Source organism: Hyla sarda, unplaced genomic scaffold (assembly GCF_029499605.1).
Source record: "Hyla sarda isolate aHylSar1 unplaced genomic scaffold, aHylSar1.hap1 scaffold_1164, whole genome shotgun sequence".
Classification (NCBI taxonomy): domain Eukaryota; kingdom Metazoa; phylum Chordata; class Amphibia; order Anura; family Hylidae; genus Hyla; species Hyla sarda.
The window spans coordinates 22,313-39,639 of NW_026607786.1; the positions used below are offsets into that span (position 1 = coordinate 22,313).

The 17,327-nt window shown below is 43.3% G+C and overlaps 10 pseudogenes; all 10 read right to left on the bottom strand.

Annotated features, from left to right (window-relative positions):
• Positions 1-416: 416 nt before the first annotated feature.
• Positions 417-679, bottom strand: LOC130302402 (U2 spliceosomal RNA; annotated as a pseudogene).
• Positions 680-2,158: 1,479 nt separating this feature from the next.
• Positions 2,159-2,423, bottom strand: LOC130302415 (U2 spliceosomal RNA; annotated as a pseudogene).
• Positions 2,424-3,894: 1,471 nt separating this feature from the next.
• LOC130302389 (U2 spliceosomal RNA) lies at positions 3,895-4,158 on the bottom strand (annotated as a pseudogene).
• Positions 4,159-5,613: 1,455 nt separating this feature from the next.
• On the bottom strand, positions 5,614-5,876 carry LOC130302413 (U2 spliceosomal RNA; annotated as a pseudogene).
• Positions 5,877-7,351: 1,475 nt separating this feature from the next.
• Positions 7,352-7,617, bottom strand: LOC130302419 (U2 spliceosomal RNA; annotated as a pseudogene).
• Positions 7,618-9,081: 1,464 nt separating this feature from the next.
• Positions 9,082-9,345, bottom strand: LOC130302391 (U2 spliceosomal RNA; annotated as a pseudogene).
• A 1,471-nt stretch (positions 9,346-10,816) lies between these two features.
• On the bottom strand, positions 10,817-11,080 carry LOC130302392 (U2 spliceosomal RNA; annotated as a pseudogene).
• A 1,459-nt stretch (positions 11,081-12,539) lies between these two features.
• On the bottom strand, positions 12,540-12,803 carry LOC130302393 (U2 spliceosomal RNA; annotated as a pseudogene).
• Positions 12,804-14,257: 1,454 nt separating this feature from the next.
• On the bottom strand, positions 14,258-14,521 carry LOC130302379 (U2 spliceosomal RNA; annotated as a pseudogene).
• A 1,468-nt stretch (positions 14,522-15,989) lies between these two features.
• Positions 15,990-16,254, bottom strand: LOC130302366 (U2 spliceosomal RNA; annotated as a pseudogene).
• Between the last annotated feature and the right edge of the window lie 1,073 nt (positions 16,255-17,327).

The window sequence follows — 17,327 nt, forward strand, 5'->3', positions numbered from 1 at the left end:
CAGCAGTTTCTAAAAACAAATGCCTCATGGCGGATTTCCCATCCATCAATGGATGGTAAATTTTGTTTTTATCATTCACTGACCACAGAAACCAATGCATGGTCAAGCAACAGCAATGACACACCCTTGTGTATAGGCATGAGACCCTCATGTCATTTAACAGGATTCAGCACCACCCACAAGACAGCTACCTGTCATGTCATGTCAAACCTGCACAGGTGTGCTAGATTATTATTATTTAGTTTTATTTTATTTTTTTACACCAATCAGTGTGCAAACATGGTCATTAAAACGCTAAATGAATAGACGTTCATAAACCAGTCAGTGCAACTCATCATTTTGGTCTCCAATTCTCAAACTCAAATTCTCACCCACGGAGGATTAAATGAGAATCTTTCTTGTTTAACACTGGAATGGGGTGGTGCACTGTTCACTACCCGAAGATACTGCCACATCGGGTCAATGCATAGGGCGACAGAAGCAAGCTTCCAAATCAGCTCCCTTTCTCAAAAATCCATTTAATTTATGGTCCCCAGATAGGGAACGTATGTATCAGTATGTGCTCACAAGTCACCCAAGTGCAAGTATTCACACAAAAAAAACGTGCCTCAGGATGCGATCTGTCGCAAGATCCTTTCTTTTTTTACACTTGATCTAAGCCAAAAGGCCTAGAGGGGATAACCGGGAAAGGGGTGGACCCAACCATGTCCCCTTCATGAGCACTCACATTACTCATAGGAATGGAAGGAAGGCTGGCAGCCAACCAGACTCCCATACACTCTCTGGGTGGGTGGCAGTCAGCCACCCATACATACATACATACAGCACAGGCTAAACCCACATCATCACTTAAAAAAAGGACAGGCGACCATTGCACTCTGATGGAGCATTTAGCAATGCAATCCATAGCCTGGCTTTTGCCTGAACCCCCATCACTCCTCCTCTTGCATATAAGACAATATTTCAGATCTGCATATGAAAACAACACGCCTACCTTTGTTGCACATAGCTGCCTGCCTGTCTCTAGTTACCCCACTGGCTGTAGCTGCGTCCCTTCCGACATGGAATAACACCAACTGTAACGATAAACTGAAAATTAACAGTATAAACCTGCATCATTTTGGACTCTGGTATTTGCTGAATCCGGGTGACCTGACAATCGATGGTGGTGCCGCTGGTGATTCTGGCCTTCTTGGAATCTGTTGGGCCTATGTGTTAGCTCACACATCACTTGGGTATCCATGGTAACTACCACAACATGGTCATCTGCAGTTTACATCTAGCCCGTGGCATTGAATGGCATTTTAAAAGTGCTAAGGGTCCTGGTGCAATAATCCTCCCATGAGGATCAGCCTCAACGGCTTTGTAGATTGCACTCATGTCAGCAACTCCATATACATTTTTTTTTCTTCATGCTTCTTTCTTCATCCTTTTTTCTTTCTGTCATTCAGACTTTCATTCATTCGATCTCTCTCACTCACTTGCTTTAACTCATTTGTTCTCACTCACTCACTCACTCACTCACTCAATCACTCACTCACTCATTCACTCTCACTCACTCTCACTCTCTCACTCACTCGCTCACTAAGTCAGTCTCTCTCTCTCTCTCTTTTTCTTTTTATATATATTTTTTTCCGTCTTCTTCTTCTTCTTCTTCTTCTTCTTCAGACCCTGTCATAGCACTAATGCCTTTCCAATACCACCAGCAGATGGAGACACTCCATTGCAACATTGGTTGTGAGCAGCAGTTTCTAAAAACAAATGCCTCATGGCGGATTTCCCATCCATCAATGGATGGTAAATTTTGTTTTTATCATTTACTGACCACAGAAACCAATGCATGGTCAAGCAACAGCAATGACACACCCTTGTGTATAGGCATGAGACCCTCATGTCATTTAACAGGATTCAGCACCACCCACAAGACAGCTACCTGTCATGTCATGTCAAACCTGCACAGGTGTGCTAGATTATTATTATTTAGTTTTATTTTATTTTTTTACACCAATCAGTGTGCAAACATGGTCATTAAAACGCTAAATGAATAGACGTTCATAAACCAGTCAGTGCAACTCATCATTTTGGTCTCCAATTCTCAAACTCAAATTCTCACCCACGGATGATTAAATGAGAATCTTTCTTGTTTAACACTGGAATGGGGTGGTGCACTGTTCACTACCCGAAGATACTGCCACATCGGGTCAATGCATAGGGCGACAGAAGCAAGCTTCCAAATCAGCTCCCTTTCTCAAAAATCCATTTAATTTATGGTCCCCAGATAGGGAACGTATGTATCAGTATGTGCTCACAAGTCACCCAAGTGCAAGTATTCACACAAAAAAAAAACGTGCCTCAGGATGCGATCTGTCGCAAGATCCTTTCTTTTTTTACACTTGATCTAAGCCAAAAGGCCTAGAGGGGATAACCGGGAAAGGGGTGGACCCAACCATGTCCCCTTCATGAGCACTCACATTACTCATAGGAATGGAAGGAAGGCTGGCAGCCAACCAGCCTCCCATACACTTTCTGGGTGGGTGGCAGTCAGCCACCCATACATACATACAGCACAGGCTAAACCCACATCATCACTTAAAAAAAGGACAGGCGACCATTGCACTCTGATGGAGCATTTAGCAATGCAATCCATAGCCTGGCTTTTGCCTGAACCCCCATCACTCCTCCTCTTGCATATAAGACAATATTTCAGATCTGCATATGAAAACAACACGCCTACCTTTGTTGCACATAGCTGCCTGCCTGTCTCTAGTTACCCCACTGGCTGTAGCTGCGTCCCTTCCGACATGGAATAACACCAACTGTAACGATAAACTGAAAATTAACAGTATAAACCTGCATCATTTTGGACTCTGGTATTTGCTGAATCCGGGTGACCTGACAATCGATGGTGGTGCCGCTGGTGATTCTGGCCTTCTTGGAATCTGTTGGGCCTATGTGTTAGCTCACACATCACTTGGGTATCCATGGTAACTACCACAACATGGTCATCTGCAGTTTACATCTAGCCCGTGGCATTGAATGGCATTTTAAAAGTGCTAAGGGTCCTGGTGCAATAATCCTCCCATGAGGATCAGCCTCAACGGCTTTGTAGATTGCACTCATGTCAGCAACTCCATATACATTTTTTTTTTCTTCATGCTTCTTTCTTCATCCTTTTTTCTTTCTGTCATTCAGACTTTCATTCATTCGATCTCTCTCACTCACTTGCTTTAACTCATTTGTTCTCACTCACTCACTCACTCACTCAATCACTCACTCACTCATTCACTCTCACTCACTCTCACTCTCTCACTCACTCGCTCACTAAGTCAGTCTCTCTCTCTCTCTCTCTTTTTCTTTTTATATATATTTTTTTCCGTCTTCTTCTTCTTCTTCTTCTTCTTCAGACCCTGTCATAGCACTAATGCCTTTCCAATACCACCAGCAGATGGAGACACTCCATTGCAACATTGGTTGTGAGCAGCAGTTTTTAAAAACAAATGCCTCATGGCGGATTTCCCATCCATCAATGGATGGTAAATTTTGTTTTTATCATTCACTGACCACAGAAACCAATGCATGGTCAAGCAACAGCAATGCCACACCCTTGTGTATAGGCATGAGACCCTCATGTCATTTAACAGGATTCAGCACCACCCACAAGACAGCTACCTGTCATGTCATGTCAAACCTGCACAGGTGTGCTAGATTATTATTATTTAGTTTTATTTTATTTTTTTACACCAATCAGTGTGCAAACATGGTCATTAAAACGCTAAATGAATAGACGTTCATAAACCAGTCAGTGCAACTCATCATTTTGGTCTCCAATTCTCAAACTCAAATTCTCACCCACGGAGGATTAAATGAGAATCTTTCTTGTTTAACACTGGAATGGGGTGGTGCACTGTTCACTACCCGAAGATACTGCCACATCGGGTCAATGCATAGGGCGACAGAAGCAAGCTTCCAAATCAGCTCCCTTTCTCAAAAATCCATTTAATTTATGGTCCCCAGATAGGGAACGTATGTATCAGTATGTGCTCACAAGTCACCCAAGTGCAAGTATTCACACAAAAAAAAACGTGCCTCAGGATGCGATCTGTCGCAAGATCCTTTCTTTTTTTACACTTGATCTAAGCCAAAAGGCCTAGAGGGGATAACCGGGAAAGGGGTGGACCCAACCATGTCCCCTTCATGAGCACTCACATTACTCATAGGAATGGAAGGAAGGCTGGCAGCCAACCAGCCTCCCATACACTTTCTGGGTGGGTGGCAGTCAGCCACCCATACATACATACAGCACAGGCTAAACCCACATCATCACTTAAAAAAAGGACAGGCGACCATTGCACTCTGATGGAGCATTTAGCAATGCAATCCATAGCCTGGCTTTTGCCTGAACCTCCATCACTCCTCCTCTTGCATATAAGACAATATTTCAGATCTGCATATGAAAACAACACGCCTACCTTTGTTGCACATAGCTGCCTGCCTGTCTCTAGTTACCCCACTGGCTGTAGCTGCGTCCCTTCCGACATGGAATAACACCAACTGTAACGATAAACTGAAAATTAACAGTATAAACCTGCATCATTTTGGACTCTGGTATTTGCTGAATCCGGGTGACCTGACAATCGATGGTGGTGCCGCTGGTGATTCTGGCCTTCTTGGAATCTGTTGGGCCTATGTGTTAGCTCACACATCACTTGGGTATCCATGGTAACTACCACAACATGGTCATCTGCAGTTTACATCTAGCCCGTGGCATTGAATGGCATTTTAAAAGTGCTAAGGGTCCTGGTGCAATAATCCTCCCATGAGGATCAGCCTCAACGGCTTTGTAGATTGCACTCATGTCAGCAACTCCATATACATTTTTTTTTCTTCATGCTTCTTTCTTCATCCTTTTTTCTTTCTGTCATTCAGACTTTCATTCATTCGATCTCTCTCACTCACTTGCTTTAACTCATTTGTTCTCACTCACTCACTCACTCACTCACTCATTCACTCTCACTCACTCTCACTCTCTCACTCACTCGCTCACTAAGTCAGTCTCTCTCTCTCTCTCTCTTTTTCTTTTTATATATATTTTTTTCCGTCTTCTTCTTCTTCTTCTTCTTCAGACCCTGTCATAGCACTAATGCCTTTCCAATACCACCAGCAGATGGAGACACTCCATTGCAACATTGGTTGTGAGCAGCAGTTTCTAAAAACAAATGCCTCATGGCGGATTTCCCATCCATCAATGGATGGTAAATTTTGTTTTTATCATTCACTGACCACAGAAACCAATGCATGGTCAAGCAACAGCAATGACACACCCTTGTGTATAGGCATGAGACCCTCATGTCATTTAACAGGATTCAGCACCACCCACAAGACAGCTACCTGTCATGTCATGTCAAACCTGCACAGGTGTGCTAGATTATTATTATTTAGTTTTATTTTATTTTTTTACACCAATCAGTGTGCAAACATGGTCATTAAAACGCTAAATGAATAGACGTTCATAAACCAGTCAGTGCAACTCATCATTTTGGTCTCCAATTCTCAAACTCAAATTCTCACCCACGGAGGATTAAATGAGAATCTTTCTTGTTTAACACTGGAATGGGGTGGTGCACTGTTCACTACCCGAAGATACTGCCACATCGGGTCAATGCATAGGGCGACAGAAGCAAGCTTCCAAATCAGCTCCCTTTCTCAAAAATCCATTTAATTTATGGTCCCCAGATAGGGAACGTATGTATCAGTATGTGCTCACAAGTCACCCAAGTGCAAGTATTCACACAAAAAAAACGTGCCTCAGGATGCGATCTGTCGCAAGATCCTTTCTTTTTTTACACTTGATCTAAGCCAAAAGGCCTAGAGGGGATAACCGGGAAAGGGGTGGACCCAACCATGTCCCCTTCATGAGCACTCACATTACTCATAGGAATGGAAGGAAGGCTGGCAGCCAACCAGACTCCCATACACTCTCTGGGTGGGTGGCAGTCAGCCACCCATACATACATACATACAGCACAGGCTAAACCCACATCATCACTTAAAAAAAGGACAGGCGACCATTGCACTCTGATGGAGCATTTAGCAATGCAATCCATAGCCTGGCTTTTGCCTGAACCCCCATCACTCCTCCTCTTGCATATAAGACAATATTTCAGATCTGCATATGAAAACAACACGCCTACCTTTGTTGCACATAGCTGCCTGCCTGTCTCTAGTTACCCCACTGGCTGTAGCTGCGTCCCTTCCGACATGGAATAACACCAACTGTAACGATAAACTGAAAATTAACAGTATAAACCTGCATCATTTTGGACTCTGGTATTTGCTGAATCCGGGTGACCTGACAATCGATGGTGGTGCCGCTGGTGATTCTGGCCTTCTTGGAATCTGTTGGGCCTATGTGTTAGCTCACACATCACTTGGGTATCCATGGTAACTACCACAACATGGTCATCTGCAGTTTACATCTAGCCCGTGGCATTGAATGGCATTTTAAAAGTGCTAAGGGTCCTGGTGCAATAATCCTCCCATGAGGATCAGCCTCAACGGCTTTGTAGATTGCACTCATGTCAGCAACTCCATATACATTTTTTTTTCTTCATGCTTCTTTCTTCATCCTTTTTTCTTTCTGTCATTCAGACTTTCATTCATTCGATCTCTCTCACTCACTTGCTTTAACTCATTTGTTCTCACTCACTCACTCACTCACTCAATCACTCACTCACTCATTCACTCTCACTCACTCTCACTCTCTCACTCACTCGCTCACTAAGTCAGTCTCTCTCTCTCTCTCTTTTTCTTTTTATATATATTTTTTTCCGTCTTCTTCTTCTTCTTCTTCTTCTTCTTCAGACCCTGTCATAGCACTAATGCCTTTCCAATACCACCAGCAGATGGAGACACTCCATTGCAACATTGGTTGTGAGCAGCAGTTTCTAAAAACAAATGCCTCATGGCGGATTTCCCATCCATCAATGGATGGTAAATTTTGTTTTTATCATTTACTGACCACAGAAACCAATGCATGGTCAAGCAACAGCAATGACACACCCTTGTGTATAGGCATGAGACCCTCATGTCATTTAACAGGATTCAGCACCACCCACAAGACAGCTACCTGTCATGTCATGTCAAACCTGCACAGGTGTGCTAGATTATTATTATTTAGTTTTATTTTATTTTTTTACACCAATCAGTGTGCAAACATGGTCATTAAAACGCTAAATGAATAGACGTTCATAAACCAGTCAGTGCAACTCATCATTTTGGTCTCCAATTCTCAAACTCAAATTCTCACCCACGGATGATTAAATGAGAATCTTTCTTGTTTAACACTGGAATGGGGTGGTGCACTGTTCACTACCCGAAGATACTGCCACATCGGGTCAATGCATAGGGCGACAGAAGCAAGCTTCCAAATCAGCTCCCTTTCTCAAAAATCCATTTAATTTATGGTCCCCAGATAGGGAACGTATGTATCAGTATGTGCTCACAAGTCACCCAAGTGCAAGTATTCACACAAAAAAAAAAACGTGCCTCAGGATGCGATCTGTCGCAAGATCCTTTCTTTTTTTACACTTGATCTAAGCCAAAAGGCCTAGAGGGGATAACCGGGAAAGGGGTGGACCCAACCATGTCCCCTTCATGAGCACTCACATTACTCATAGGAATGGAAGGAAGGCTGGCAGCCAACCAGCCTCCCATACACTTTCTGGGTGGGTGGCAGTCAGCCACCCATACATACATACAGCACAGGCTAAACCCACATCATCACTTAAAAAAAGGACAGGCGACCATTGCACTCTGATGGAGCATTTAGCAATGCAATCCATAGCCTGGCTTTTGCCTGAACCCCCATCACTCCTCCTCTTGCATATAAGACAATATTTCAGATCTGCATATGAAAACAACAAGCCTACCTTTGTTGCACATAGCTGCCTGCCTGTCTCTAGTTACCCCACTGGCTGTAGCTGCGTCCCTTCCGACATGGAATAACACCAACTGTAACGATAAACTGAAAATTAACAGTATAAACCTGCATCATTTTGGACTCTGGTATTTGCTGAATCCGGGTGACCTGACAATCGATGGTGGTGCCGCTGGTGATTCTGGCCTTCTTGGAATCTGTTGGGCCTATGTGTTAGCTCACACATCACTTGGGTATCCATGGTAACTACCACAACATGGTCATCTGCAGTTTACATCTAGCCCGTGGCATTGAATGGCATTTTAAAAGTGCTAAGGGTCCTGGTGCAATAATCCTCCCATGAGGATCAGCCTCAACGGCTTTGTAGATTGCACTCATGTCAGCAACTCCATATACATTTTTTTTTCTTCATGCTTCTTTCTTCATCCTTTTTTCTTTCTGTCATTCAGACTTTCATTCATTCGATCTCTCTCACTCACTTGCTTTAACTCATTTGTTCTCACTCACTCACTCACTCACTCAATCACTCACTCACTCATTCACTCTCACTCACTCTCACTCTCTCACTCACTCGCTCACTAAGTCAGTCTCTCTCTCTCTCTCTCTTTTTCTTTTTATATATATTTTTTTCCGTCTTCTTCTTCTTCTTCTTCAGACCCTGTCATAGCACTAATGCCTTTCCAATACCACCAGCAGATGGAGACACTCCATTGCAACATTGGTTGTGAGCAGCAGTTTCTAAAAACAAATGCCTCATGGCGGATTTCCCATCCATCAATGGATGGTAAATTTTGTTTTTATCATTCACTGACCACAGAAACCAATGCATGGTCAAGCAACAGCAATGCCACACCCTTGTGTATAGGCATGAGACCCTCATGTCATTTAACAGGATTCAGCACCACCCACAAGACAGCTACCTGTCATGTCATGTCAAACCTGCACAGGTGTGCTAGATTATTATTATTTAGTTTTATTTTATTTTTTTACACCAATCAGTGTGCAAACATGGTCATTAAAACGCTAAATGAATAGACGTTCATAAACCAGTCAGTGCAACTCATCATTTTGGTCTCCAATTCTCAAACTCAAATTCTCACCCACGGAGGATTAAATGAGAATCTTTCTTGTTTAACACTGGAATGGGGTGGTGCACTGTTCACTACCCGAAGATACTGCCACATCGGGTCAATGCATAGGGCGACAGAAGCAAGCTTCCAAATCAGCTCCCTTTCTCAAAAATCCATTTAATTTATGGTCCCCAGATAGGGAACGTATGTATCAGTATGTGCTCACAAGTCACCCAAGTGCAAGTATTCACACAAAAAAAAACGTGCCTCAGGATGCGATCTGTCGCAAGATCCTTTCTTTTTTTACACTTGATCTAAGCCAAAAGGCCTAGAGGGGATAACCGGGAAAGGGGTGGACCCAACCATGTCCCCTTCATGAGCACTCACATTACTCATAGGAATGGAAGGAAGGCTGGCAGCCAACCAGCCTCCCATACACTTTCTGGGTGGGTGGCAGTCAGCCACCCATACATACATACAGCACAGGCTAAACCCACATCATCACTTAAAAAAAGGACAGGCGACCATTGCACTCTGATGGAGCATTTAGCAATGCAATCCATAGCCTGGCTTTTGCCTGAACCCCCATCACTCCTCCTCTTGCATATAAGACAATATTTCAGATCTGCATATGAAAACAACACGCCTACCTTTGTTGCACATAGCTGCCTGCCTGTCTCTAGTTACCCCACTGGCTGTAGCTGCGTCCCTTCCGACATGGAATAACACCAACTGTAACGATAAACTGAAAATTAACAGTATAAACCTACATCATTTTGGACTCTGGTATTTGCTGAATCCGGGTGACCTGACAATCGATGGTGGTGCCGCTGGTGATTCTGGCCTTCTTGGAATCTGTTGGGCCTATGTGTTAGCTCACACATCACTTGGGTATCCATGGTAACTACCACAACATGGTCATCTGCAGTTTACATCTAGCCCATGGCATTGAATGGCATTTTAAAAGTGCTAAGGGTCCTGGTGCAATAATCCTCCCATGAGGGTCAGCCTCAACGGCTTTGTAGATTGCACTCATGTCAGCAACTCCATATACATTTTTTTTTCTTCATGCTTCTTTCTTCATCCTTTTTTCTTTCTGTCATTCAGACTTTCATTCATTCGATCTCTCTCACTCACTTGCTTTAACTCATTTGTTCTCACTCACTCACTCACTCACTCAATCACTCACTCACTCATTCACTCTCACTCACTCTCACTCTCTCACTCACTCGCTCACTAAGTCAGTCTCTCTCTCTCTCTCTCTTTTTCTTTTTATATATATATTTTTTCCGTCTTCTTCTTCTTCTTCTTCTTTTTCAGACCCTGTCATAGCACTAATGCCTTTCCAATACCACCAGCAGATGGAGACACTCCATTGCAACATTGGTTGTGAGCAGCAGTTTCTAAAAACAAATGCCTCATGGCGGATTTCCCATCCATCAATGGATGGTAAATTTTGTTTTTATCATTCACTGACCACAGAAACCAATGCATGGTCAAGCAACAGCAATGACACACCCTTGTGTATAGGCATGAGACCCTCATGTCATTTAACAGGATTCAGCACCACCCACAAGACAGCTACCTGTCATGTCATGTCAAACCTGCACAGGTGTGCTAGATTATTATTATTTAGTTTTATTTTATTTTTTTACACCAATCAGTGTGCAAACATGGTCATTAAAACGCTAAATGAATAGACGTTCATAAACCAGTCAGTGCAACTCATCATTTTGGTCTCCAATTCTCAAACTCAAATTCTCACCCACGGAGGATTAAATGAGAATCTTTCTTGTTTAACACTGGAATGGGGTGGTGCACTGTTCACTACCCGAAGATACTGCCACATCGGGTCAATGCATAGGGCGACAGAAGCAAGCTTCCAAATCAGCTCCCTTTCTCAAAAATCCATTTAATTTATGGTCCCCAGATAGGGAACGTATGTATCAGTATGTGCTCACAAGTCACCCAAGTGCAAGTATTCACACAAAAAAAAACGTGCCTCAGGATGCGATCTGTCGCAAGATCCTTTCTTTTTTTACACTTGATCTAAGCCAAAAGGCCTAGAGGGGATAACCGGGAAAGGGGTGGACCCAACCATGTCCCCTTCATGAGCACTCACATTACTCATAGGAATGTAAGGAAGGCTGGCAGCCAACCAGCCTCCCATACACTTTCTGGGTGGGTGGCAGTCAGCCACCCATACATACATACAGCACAGGCTAAACCCACATCATCACTTAAAAAAAGGACAGGCGACCATTGCACTCTGATGGAGCATTTAGCAATGCAATCCATAGCCTGGCTTTTGCCTGAACCCCCATCACTCCTCCTCTTGCATATAAGACAATATTTCAGATCTGCATATGAAAACAACACGCCTACCTTTGTTGCACATAGCTGCCTGCCTGTCTCTAGTTACCCCACTGGCTGTAGCTGCGTCCCTTCCGACATGGAATAACACCAACTGTAACGATAAACTGAAAATTAACAGTATAAACCTGCATCATTTTGGACTCTGGTATTTGCTGAATCCGGGTGACCTGACAATCGATGGTGGTGCCGCTGGTGATTCTGGCCTTCTTGGAATCTGTTGGGCCTATGTGTTAGCTCACACATCACTTGGGTATCCATGGTAACTACCACAACATGGTCATCTGCAGTTTACATCTAGCCCGTGGCATTGAATGGCATTTTAAAAGTGCTAAGGGTCCTGGTGCAATAATCCTCCCATGAGGATCAGCCTCAACGGCTTTGTAGATTGCACTCATGTCAGCAACTCCATATACATTTTTTTTTCTTCATGCTTCTTTCTTCATCCTTTTTTCTTTCTGTCATTCAGACTTTCATTCATTCGATCTCTCTCACTCGCTTTAACTCATTTGTTCTCACTCACTCACTCACTCACTCACTCACTCACTCATTCACTCTCACTCACTCTCACTCTCTCACTCACTCGCTCACTAAGTCAGTCTCTCTCTCTCTCTCTCTTTTTCTTTTTATATATATTTTTTTCCGTCTTCTTCTTCTTCTTCTTCTTCAGACCCTGTCATAGCACTAATGCCTTTCCAATACCACCAGCAGATGGAGACACTCCATTGCAACATTGGTTGTGAGCAGCAGTTTCTAAAAACAAATGCCTCATGGCGGATTTCCCATCCATCAATGGATGGTAAATTTTGTTTTTATCATTCACTGACCACAGAAACCAATGCATGGTCAAGCAACAGCAATGACACACCCTTGTGTATAGGCATGAGACCCTCATGTCATTTAACAGGATTCAGCACCACCCACAAGACAGCTACCTGTCATGTCATGTCAAACCTGCACAGGTGTGCTAGATTATTATTATTTAGTTTTATTTTATTTTTTTACACCAATCAGTGTGCAAACATGGTCATTAAAACGCTAAATGAATAGACGTTCATAAACCAGTCAGTGCAACTCATCATTTTGGTCTCCAATTCTCAAACTCAAATTCTCACCCACGGAGGATTAAATGAGAATCTTTCTTGTTTAACACTGGAATGGGGTGGTGCACTGTTCACTACCCGAAGATACTGCCACATCGGGTCAATGCATAGGGCGACAGAAGCAAGCTTCCAAATCAGCTCCCTTTCTCAAAAATCCATTTAATTTATGGTCCCCAGATAGGGAACGTATGTATCAGTATGTGCTCACAAGTCACCCAAGTGCAAGTATTCACACAAAAAAAAACGTGCCTCAGGATGCGATCTGTCGCAAGATCCTTTCTTTTTTTACACTTGATCTAAGCCAAAAGGCCTAGAGGGGATAACCGGGAAAGGGGTGGACCCAACCATGTCCCCTTCATGAGCACTCACATTACTCATAGGAATGGAAGGAAGGCTGGCAGCCAACCAGACTCCCATACACTCTCTGGGTGGGTGGCAGTCAGCCACCCATACATACATACATACAGCACAGGCTAAACCCACATCATCACTTAAAAAAAGGACAGGCGACCATTGCACTCTGATGGAGCATTTAGCAATGCAATCCATAGCCTGGCTTTTGCCTGAACCCCCATCACTCCTCCTCTTGCATATAAGACAATATTTCAGATCTGCATATGAAAACAACACGCCTACCTTTGTTGCACATAGCTGCCTGCCTGTCTCTAGTTACCCCACTGGCTGTAGCTGCGTTCCTTCCGACATGGAATAACACCAACTGTAACGATAAACTGAAAATTAACAGTATAAACCTGCATCATTTTGGACTCTGGTATTTGCTGAATCCGGGTGACCTGACAATCGATGGTGGTGCCGCTGGTGATTCTGGCCTTCTTGGAATCTGTTGGGCCTATGTGTTAGCTCACACATCACTTGGGTATCCATGGTAACTACCACAACATGGTCATCTGCAGTTTACATCTAGCCCGTGGCATTGAATGGCATTTTAAAAGTGCTAAGGGTCCTGGTGCAATAATCCTCCCATGAGGATCAGCCTCAACGGCTTTGTAGATTGCACTCATGTCAGCAACTCCATATACATTTTTTTTTCTTCATGCTTCTTTCTTCATCCTTTTTTCTTTCTGTCATTCAGACTTTCATTCATTCGATCTCTCTCACTCACTTGCTTTAACTCATTTGTTCTCACTCACTCACTCACTCACTCATTCACTCTCACTCACTCTCACTCTCTCACTCACTCGCTCACTAAGTCAGTCTCTCTCTCTCTCTCTCTCTTTTTCTTTTTATATATATTTTTTTCCGTCTTCTTCTTCTTCTTCTTCAGACCCTGTCATAGCACTAATGCCTTTCCAATACCACCAGCAGATGGAGACACTCCATTGCAACATTGGTTGTGAGCAGCAGTTTCTAAAAACAAATGCCTCATGGCGGATTTCCCATCCATCAATGGATGGTAAATTTTGTTTTTATCATTCACTGACCACAGAAACCAATGCATGGTCAAGCAACAGCAATGACACACCCTTGTGTATAGGCATGAGACCCTCATGTCATTTAACAGGATTCAGCACCACCCACAAGACAGCTACCTGTCATGTCATGTCAAACCTGCACAGGTGTGCTAGATTATTATTATTTAGTTTTATTTTATTTTTTTACACCAATCAGTGTGCAAACATGGTCATTAAAACGCTAAATGAATAGACGTTCATAAACCAGTCAGTGCAACTCATCATTTTGGTCTCCAATTCTCAAACTCAAATTCTCACCCACGGAGGATTAAATGAGAATCTTTCTTGTTTAACACTGGAATGGGGTGGTGCACTGTTCACTACCCGAAGATACTGCCACATCGGGTCAATGCATAGGGCGACAGAAGCAAGCTTCCAAATCAGCTCCCTTTCTCAAAAATCCATTTAATTTATGGTCCCCAGATAGGGAACGTATGTATCAGTATGTGCTCACAAGTCACCCAAGTGCAAGTATTCACACAAAAAAAAACGTGCCTCAGGATGCGATATGTCGCAAGATCCTTTCTTTTTTTACACTTGATCTAAGCCAAAAGGCCTAGAGGGGATAACCGGGAAAGGGGTGGACCCAACCATGTCCCCTTCATGAGCACTCACATTACTCATAGGAATGGAAGGAAGGCTGGCAGCCAACAAGACTCCCATACACTCTCTGGGTGGGTGGCAGTCAGCCACCCATACATACATACATACAGCACAGGCTAAACCCACATCATCACTTAAAAAAAGGACAGGCGACCATTGCACTCTGATGGAGCATTTAGCAATGCAATCCATAGCCTGGCTTTTGCCTGAACCCCCATCACTCCTCCTCTTGCATATAAGACAATATTTCAGATCTGCATATGAAAACAACACGCCTACCTTTGTTGCACATAGCTGCCTGCCTGTCTCTAGTTACCCCACTGGCTGTAGCTGCGTCCCTTCCGACATGGAATAACACCAACTGTAACGATAAACTGAAAATTAACAGTATAAACCTGCATCATTTTGGACTCTGGTATTTGCTGAATCCGGGTGACCTGACAATCGATGGTGGTGCCGCTGGTGATTCTGGCCTTCTTGGAATCTGTTGGGCCTATGTGTTAGCTGACACATCACTTGGGTATCCATGGTAACTACCACAACATGGTCATCTGCAGTTTACATCTAGCCCGTGGCATTGAATGGCATTTTAAAAGTGCTAAGGGTCCTGGTGCAATAATCCTCCCATGAGGATCAGCCTCAACGGCTTTGTAGATTGCACTCATGTCAGCAACTCCATATACATTTTTTTTTCTTCATGCTTCTTTCTTCATCCTTTTTTCTTTCTGTCATTCAGACTTTCATTCATTCGATCTCTCTCACTCACTTGCTTTAACTCATTTGTTCTCACTCACTCACTCACTCACTCAATCACTCACTCACTCATTCACTCTCACTCACTCTCACTCTCTCACTCACTCGCTCACTAAGTCAGTCTCTCTCTCTCTCTCTCTTTTTCTTTTTATATATATTTTTTTCCGTCTTCTTCTTCTTCTTCTTCAGACCCTGTCATAGCACTAATGCCTTTCCAATACCACCAGCAGATGGAGACACTCCATTGCAACATTGGTTGTGAGCAGCAGTTTCTAAAAACAAATGCCTCATGGCGGATTTCCCATCCATCAATGGATGGTAAATTTTGTTTTTATCATTCACTGACCACAGAAACCAATGCATGGTCAAGCAACAGCAATGACACACCCTTGTGTATAGGCATGAGACCCTCATGTCATTTAACAGGATTCAGCACCACCCACAAGACAGCTACCTGTCATGTCATGTCAAACCTGCACAGGTGTGCTAGATTATTATTATTTAGTTTTATTTTATTTTTTTACACCAATCAGTGTGCAAACATGGTCATTAAAACGCTAAATGAATAGACGTTCATAAACCAGTCAGTGCAACTCATCATTTTGGTCTCCAATTCTCAAACTCAAATTCTCACCCACGGATGATTAAATGAGAATCTTTCTTGTTTAACACTGGAATGGGGTGGTGCACTGTTCACTACCCGAAGATACTGCCACATCGGGTCAATGCATAGGGCGACAGAAGCAAGCTTAAAAATCAGCTCCCTTTCTCAAAAATCCATTTAATTTATGGTCCCCAGATAGGGAACGTATGTATCAGTATGTGCTCACAAGTCACCCAAGTGCAAGTATTCACACAAAAAAAAAACGTGCCTCAGGATGCGATCTGTCGCAAGATCCTTTCTTTTTTTACACTTGATCTAAGCCAAAAGGCCTAGAGGGGATAACCGGGAAAGGGGTGGACCCAACCATGTCCCCTTCATGAGCACTCACATTACTCATAGGAATGGAAGGAAGGCTGGCAGCCAACCAGCCTCCCATACACTTTCTGGGTGGGTGGCAGTCAGCCACCCATACATACATACAGCACAGGCTAAACCCACATCATCACTTAAAAAAAGGACAGGCGACCATTGCACTCTGATGGAGCATTTAGCAATGCAATCCATAGCCTGGCTTTTGCCTGAACCCCCATCACTCCTCCTCTTGCATATAAGACAATATTTCAGATCTGCATATGAAAACAACACGCCTACCTTTGTTGCACATAGCTGCCTGCCTGTCTCTAGTTACCCCACTGGCTGTAGCTGCGTCCCTTCCGACATGGAATAACACCAACTGTAACGATAAACTGAAAATTAACAGTATAAACCTGCATCATTTTGGACTCTGGTATTTGCTGAATCCGGGTGACCTGACAATCGATGGTGGTGCCGCTGGTGATTCTGGCCTTCTTGGAATCTGTTGGGCCTATGTGTTAGCTCACACATCACTTGGGTATCCATGGTAACTACCACAACATGGTCATCTGCAGTTTACATCTAGCCCGTGGCATTGAATGGCATTTTAAAAGTGCTAAGGGTCCTGGTGCAATAATCCTCCCATGAGGATCAGCCTCAACGGCTTTGTAGATTGCACTCATGTCAGCAACTCCATATACATTTTTTTTTTCTTCATGCTTCTTTCTTCATCCTTTTTTCTTTCTGTCATTCAGACTTTCATTCATTCGATCTCTCTCACTCACTTGCTTTAACTCATTTGTTCTCACTCACTCACTCACTCACTCAATCACTCACTCACTCATTCACTCTCACTCACTCTCACTCTCTCACTCACTCGCTCACTAAGTCAGTCTCTCTCTCTCTCTCTCTTTTTCTTTTTATATATATTTTTTTCCGTCTTCTTCTTCTTCTTCTTCTTCTTCTTCAGACCCTGTCATAGCACTAATGCCTTTCCAATACCACCAGCAGATGGAGACACTCCATTGCAACATTGGTTGTGAGCAGCAGTTTCTAAAA